We start from the raw sequence: 7,810 nt of genomic DNA, 5'->3' as shown, positions 1-7,810 counted from the left end.
CGCACATTGAAGGAAGCAGCTAGAACCATGCTAGCTGAATCTGGTATCTCACAAAGGTTCTGGGCTGAAGCCATCAACATAGCCTATTATACTCAAAATAGGTCCATGATCAATAAGAATCATAAGAAAACTCCATATGAAATTTGGACCGGCAAGCAGCCAGGAGTTGGATACTTTCGCATCTTTGGTTGTAAGTGTTTCATTCAGATTAATGGCAAAACACATATCACCGCTTTTGATGTTAAAGCTGATAATGGCACCTTTTTAGGATATTCAGCAGTGAGCAAAGCATACAGAGTTTATAACCAAAGAACTCTCACTGTTTAAGAATCTATACACATTGTATTTGATGAATCATCTATATGTCATGACAACAATAGTAATAGTATACATGATTTAATATATAATCTTGATGCAACTAACCTTGAATCAAGCAGTGATGATGAGGTAGATCTGAGAAAAATATGGGGAATCACATCAAAAGATAATCCAACCGCTCAAGAACAAACTCAACAGGTGAACGAACCAGAGGACATCCAACAAACGCGGATGGAAGTAGCACTGGAGCAAGAAGAAATAATTATTCAACCTACCGAGCTAAATCCATATGGACCATGTCTCCAGTGGAAAAAAGATCATCCACTTGAGCTGGTCATCGGTAACCCTACTGCTCTTCTTAGAACTAGAAATTAAATTGTAAATGAAGTAATGCATGCTGCATTTGTTTCTCAGATAGAACCTAAGGAAATTTATGATTCATTACTTGACTCTAATTTGATAGAGGCTATGCAAGAAGAACTTAATCAGTTTGAAAGAAGTAAAGTTTGGCATCTAGTCCCTCGGCCTAATAACACTCATGTGATTGGAACTAGATGTGTGTTCAGAAACAAAATGGATGAAAACGAATTGACTATAAGAAACAAGGCTAGACTTGTAGCTCATGGCTATAGAAAAGAAGAAGGTATAGACTTTGATGAATCTTTTGCCCCTGTCGCCAGGTTAGAAGCTATAAGAATATTTCTGGCATTTGCAGCATTTAAGGATTTCAAAATATATAAAATAGATGTTAAATCTGCATTTTTGAATGGATTATTAAATGAGGAAGTTCATGTAGAACAACCACCTAGTTTTATTAATCACACTTTTCCTGATTATGTTTACAAACTGGACAAAGCTCTGTATGGACTGAAGCAGGCACCAAGAGCATGGTATGACACATTAACCAAATTCTTGCTTGAACATGGTTTCTCAATTGGAATGGTTGATAAAACATTGTTTACATTCTCAAAAAATGATCATTCATTGTTTGTACAAATATATGTGGACGATATTATTTTTGGATCAACTAACCCTAAGTTATGTGAGAGATTCTCTAAGATGATGCAGCAACAATTTGAGATGAGCATGATGGGCGAATTAATTACTTTTTAGGACTGCAAGTCAAGCAGTCCGAAAATGGAATATTTATCAATCAAGCCAAATACACTCGATATATGCTAAAGAAATTCGGCATGGAAAATTGCTCTCAAGTTTCCACCCCAATGAGCTCATCAATTAAACTGGATAAAGATGAAGGGGGAATCTCTGTGGACACAAAAATGTACAGAGGATTAATAGGTTCTTAACTATACTTGACTGCCAGCCGACCGGATATTATGTTTGCGGTTTGTTTATGCGTACGATTTCAAGCTAAACCTATGCAATCTCATTTTATTGCCTCTAAATGTTTCCTTAAATATCTTAAAGGAACTACTAATGTGGGTCTCTGGTATCCCAAAGATTCAAGTCTTAATCTTTTAGGATATTCAGATGCAGATTATGCTAGGTGCAAAGTCGACAGAAAGAGTACAAGCGATTCATGTCCATTTTTAGGCGAACGGTTGATTTCATGGCTTAGTAAGAAACAAACGTCAATTGCTACATCAACCGCTGAAGTAGAATATCTTGCGGCTGGAAGTTGCTATGCTCAGATGCTTTGGATACAACAACAATTAAAAGATTATGACATCCAAGCTACTGAATCACCCATTTTCTGCGATAACACCAGCGCAATAGCAATCACATACAACCCAGTTATGCACTCTCGGACAAAACATATTGATATCAGACATCACTTCATCCAAGAACATGTCATGAAGAAAGAAATACGGCTTGAATATGTTCATACGGATCAACAAACTGCCGTTATTTTCACAAAACCATTACCAGAGGCTAAGTTCTCTCATTTTCGCAATATGCTTGGATTAATTGATTTATCTTGATGTATTTAGTTCTTGGGTGTGTTTAGTTTGTATTGCAGGAAATAAACGGAAATATAAAGAGACAGTCGGTAATACAAAATTGAAATATTTTATTGAACAAACAGACGTCATTGTACATCCCTAACTTCATCTTCTACCGCCCTCAACAAGTTGCGCAACCAAGCGGTCAGCTTACCAGTGGAGGTACGTAAAAAGTCATCTGAGGAAGCAATCTTCCTCAGAGTCCTTTGCTCTTTTAAGAGCATGAGAAGGTAAACGCCATCATCAGAGAAGACGTATAATGCATCAGTGACATAAAGAAGTCGTTGATACTTCATCAGAAATGCCAGCTCCTCAGAGGTAGCACCTAGTCCTCTCTCAAGAGAGGACTGAAGCTCCTGGACCTCTGTCCAGACCGCTAGCGTCTTCTCAAAAACGCTATCTTCAAAAGCATCCTTGCGAGAAGCTATCATCGATTCCATAAATTCTTTCACAAGATCTGGCTCACTTGAACTGCCTGCTTTTAACATCTTGATATTTGTTGTTTAACTAATCCCTCTACCTGTATTTATCGATGAAATATCATATGAAGGGTCTCTTTCTCTCTCATATCGACAGCGACTAGGATTTCAAGAGGCTTTCTGTCTAAGCCATCGATGGTTCACTATTCTGGATTATTTCTTAATCCACATGTTTAGGTGGAAAAATGGTTAAGTCATTAATTAAATAGACTTCTTAACCGTTTCTTCCTACCTACATTACTCATACGGTTCATTTTACTTGGGCATGATACTTCCACGTCATTTCGCAAAAATTACTCAAACTTTTCGACTGCCTCTGACATACGTGACAGTTTTTACTTTTGAACTTTCAAATTAATTTTTTTACCGCCGCCCAAAATTTTTAAAACTTACAAATTTCTCTCCACTAAGTCCTCCACATGGACTGACTGGTGATTATTTGAACCGCACATACATATTCTACACTTGCACCCTCATTAAGTCTTACCTTGCTATTCTCTACTCGATGGCGTTTAAGCTTAACTTGCAGGTGCTGAAATTCAAACCCTCTCGGTAAATCAAGGAAATGGCTGCCTCAATTGCTCAGAATACAGTCGCTGTTAACTTCGAGTCGATATTTGCCATGCCCAACAAATCGATACAAGCCATGTTTCGCACAATAGAACTTTCTGGGCTTCGCTCCTTTCTGGGCTGCAGCTACAAATACTCAGACACACTACTGAAGGAATTTTTTGAGTCCGCCCACATGAAGAACGGAGAAATTATTTCTGCGGTTCAAAACAAAAACCTCCAGTTCACCCAGAAGATGTTTGCTGAATTGTTCAGCTTACCCACAGATGGAGTTACTGATTTCTCAACACTGCCAGATGGAAATATCGACATTTGGCGAAGTAATTTCTCAAACACGGACTCTCCAATCTCTCATCCAACATGTCAGAAACACGGTTTAAAGATTGAATTCAGATTGTTGGCTGATATTGTGGCAAAAAGACTGCTTTCCAAGGCTGGCGCATACGATAAAATAACCTTGGTGAAATTTCTTGTTATTGCCACCATTTCCTCTGAATTACGGATAAATTGGTCTGATGTGTTATTTAAAATCTTGGTAGCCATGATCAATAAAGAAAACCAAGCACAAGGGTTTGCGGTTCCAATCTGCCACATGTTGATCAACGCCGGGGTTCAATCGGTTGATATGATTGAAGTTGGCAAAACTAAGCTCTTCAACTGGGTATCGGTTGAAAAATTTATCCAAAAGAATCGACCGGCTGAGGAGATAGTCTCCATCAAGACTGAAACCGGGGAAGAGTTTGTAAAACAAAAGAAATCATCTAAAACCGTTTCAACCACCAAGGAAACCAAGAGGAAGTTGGTTCTAAAAACAAGCTCCGATGATGAGTCCAAAGATGACGTTCCAGTTGCTCAAGTTTTTAAGAAAAAGAGAACTGCACAACCAACAAAGATAATATTAGTCAAACATCTTTCTACACCACTCGTTCCTGCCCCAATCCCTGCAATCTCAGTCACTAAGTTGAAAGGGATTCAAATTACAGAACCAGAGATTGAGTCCTCTTACTCTGGACTTCCCATTATTCTCTCCTCAGATAAGGGCAAACAGGTGATGATTGAAAATCCACCTCAAAACAATGCAGTTCATACGGCCATAGTACTCGCAAGCGAGCGTGTAAATAAGGCTGTCCAGAAAAAGATAAAGATGTTTGACAGATGGGTTAAATATCGGTCTGCTGTAACTTTAGATTCGCTACTTGAAACCGGCAAAATAAAAGCAGCTGCTAAGCTGGAGCGGTCCATTTTTTAATGGACAAAAACGGCTGATATTCAAACCGCTCTTCAACGAAGAGACTTTCTGGAACTTCAAATGAAAGAAAGCACTCTCCGAATCATCATACGGTTGAAAATAAATAATTTTAACTCCTTTTGTCCTACAGCCAAGGATGATTCGGCAGTCATCTCTCAACTTGAGATGGACGCGTTGTCACTGGCTATGAGAGTCGCTCAAATGCGACATGATCTTAATCTCCCAGCTGTTACAGATCAAACAAAGTTAGACTATCTGATGGACATTCATGAAGATCTGAGCTCAGAACAGTGTCAAGCGGGTGATGAAGAAACCACTATGCCTCTTTCTAAAAAAAAATGACGCCTGAAGACCTTCCAAGAGCTGAAACAAAGAGTCATCAGATTACCACCGACATTCCATCTGAGTCTCAAACAATCTCTGCCATGGATCAGTTTACCCAACTGCCTCCACTTGATCCTTCAGCTGCTAAAATTGTTTCTGCTGATGAGGCAGATAAGTTTTTATCCGACTTTGATAAAGCTGTCACTTTTCAAGATCAAACACTCTCTTCACCAGGTTCTCCCACCAAGGATGATCCAACAGCTTTTTCAGAACAGACATTGATTTCTCCGAAGGAAATGCATACAACCCAGCTGACCAATCCCTTGATGATTGCAAAATCTCCTCCACCAACTTCTCCGCCAGCACAATCAGAGGAACCTGATGTCACTGGATTTAAACCGTCTGCTTCAACTGAAAAAATTGATCAACTTATTCAGAGCATTATCGATGAACTCCTTGAGCCGGAACCATCAAAAGATGCTGGTAAGATTTCCTCCACTCAACTGGTTTCTTTCCAAAACAGGTTACTTATATGAAGAAGGTGAACCTGAACAACAAGAAGATCTAGAAGAAAGTTACCAACAGCAGATTCTGACAAGGTTGATCACCATGGATCAATCCATTTTGGCTCTCAATCGAAAACAATTTGATCTCAAGGAATACTTTCGATCAGCCAAGGAAGACTTTCGATCAGTCAAGACTGCTTTCCGTCATGATCTTTCCACCATGGAAACAAGTTTTTCTCTCTCGCAAGCAAAACATAATTATTCTCATCTTAACCCGTGCCTTGGTCTATCGGAGCAAATGACACGTTTTCAAACAAATTTGGAAAAACGCCTCGATGCCCAAGGTGCTCAGCTTGCAGAGATCATGGAATTTCTTGTTCATGGTGATGTCAAAAAGGGGGAAAGAGAACGTCAAAAGGCAATTCAAGAAGCATAAATATCTGTTATAAAGAAATTACATGAATTAAAAGAAAAGGAAGACAAGGCGAAAAGCAGTGGAACAAATTAAAAGGTCCAAAGAAACTTTTGTTGCAAATTTTCTTATTACAGCTGGTTACTCTGTTCTTTGTAATTTCATTATCTTAATGAAATACAATATTTTTTCGCCTCTATATATCTTCGTCAATGTTACTATGTTTCTTAGCCCTACAGCTAGGTTTTGTCATCACCGAAAAGGGGAAAATTGTTAAGAAAATATTATTCCCAAGAATTTTGGTGTATGACAAAAACAGGTCAGCTTGAAACCAGCTACGGTTCGTATATGAGATATGCATCAGTTCAACCGCTCTGTTCATCCACTAGTATATTTTCCTGACCGGCTAAAACTCCATGAAGTCTCAACCGCTTACTTCAGACCGTTAGCAGATTCAGCTTGGACTTTAATGATTCTCAGAACCGGATCATTAAAGAAGACTATTTATTTCTCGAAGACATTCTCTGACCGGCTTAATCCATTCAAAATATTACATCATCTTGAAGGCAACATATACTTTCATCAGTTCCAAAAATGATATGCATTTATATCTTTATCCCAGAAAAGGTAGACAAAGTATAGACTTCCAGCTCTGATTAAAGAAGACAGTTACCATAAAAGGAACTCTTCAGGAAAAATGCTTCAGAACTATGTCGAGCAAAAGGAACATTAAATGAGTCTATGAAAGATCATTGAATGCTTATCAAGTCAACATCAACACATATGTTCAGTGGAGCAGGTTAACGTTGATATATCCTTTCCGACCGTTAAAAAGATCGTCTATATGTCAACAGAGGAGGGTGCTAGCCAAGATACTTGATCGATCAGCTGAAAAATCTTGTTGCTAGCATAAACAAAAAGATCTCAGAGCGCTATCACAACCGTACACACTTCATCGCTCTCTCAAGCACGCTTAAAACAAAATCACACTCGATCGTCTAAGGATCAATTTCATGCTACTTAAAACAAATCGTTTATTCACATCAGTAACCTTTTGGTTTTTAGATCAAGTCTTGGTGTCTGGTGAACTGAGTGTTCTTAATATCCAGAAGTGTAAAGTGATCCCTAAGAGTTCCAATACAGGCAGTGTGATAAGTCCTGGTTGGAGTGGACTGTTGCAAATACATTATAAAGCCAAAGTCTTTTAGTGGAATATTTCCTGGAAAAGGAAGAAGGGGTGACATAGGAGTATTCAATCTCCGAACATCCATAAAATTCCCGTGTCATTTACTTCTTGCAAGCTCTTACTTTTTTCAACCGCAATTTGTTAAATTTGCCAAAAGTGTTTGAACTTTCTATTGGGAATTGTGAACCGTTTTCCGCACTCATCAGTAGTCCAAGCTGTTTGAGAAAGAATTTTCAACCGCCTAAAAAACGATTGAAAACTAATTTTAGAAAAGAAAATTTAAAAGAGTTCATTCACCCCCCCCCATCTAAACTCTTTTCCGATCCCAACAACATGGCTACAAAATTTGAGATCAAGTTCAATAGGATCATGGAAAGAAATGCAACAACAATTTATCAAAAAGTTTTTCTCTTCCCATAGAACAAACTCTTTTAAAAGACAAATTACAACTTCTTCTCAAAAACAAGGAGAAACATTTTATCAATGTTGGGATAGATATAAAGAATTACTTAATACATGCCCACATCATGGTTTTGAAACATGGAGAATAGTTTCTCACTTTTATGAAGGTCTAATACCTAAAGATAGGCAAATGATATAATTTATGTATAATGGAACATTTGAGGATAAAAACTCAAATGAAACTATGGAATATTTGGATTCATTAGCAGAAAATGCTCAAAATTGGGATAATATATGCACAATAGAACCACTAACAACTAAAACCAATAATTCAACAAATGGGGGTGGTACCTATAATCTTAAAGATGATATAGATATTCAAGCTAAACTTGCATTTTTA

The 7,810-nt window shown here is 38.0% G+C and overlaps 1 non-coding gene across 1 annotated transcript; it reads right to left on the bottom strand.

Annotated features, from left to right (window-relative positions):
• Nucleotides 1-7,431: 7,431 nt before the first annotated feature.
• On the bottom strand, nucleotides 7,432-7,542 carry LOC142544041 (small nucleolar RNA R71). The gene has a single exon (XR_012820009.1). It is a non-coding gene; the product is annotated as a small nucleolar RNA R71 (small nucleolar RNA).
• Nucleotides 7,543-7,810: the final 268 nt, after the last annotated feature.

Source organism: Primulina tabacum, chromosome 4, assembly GCF_025594145.1.
Source record: "Primulina tabacum isolate GXHZ01 chromosome 4, ASM2559414v2, whole genome shotgun sequence".
In the NCBI taxonomy this organism is placed as follows: domain Eukaryota; kingdom Viridiplantae; phylum Streptophyta; class Magnoliopsida; order Lamiales; family Gesneriaceae; genus Primulina; species Primulina tabacum.
This window is presented reverse-complemented; position numbering and strand designations above follow the sequence as displayed.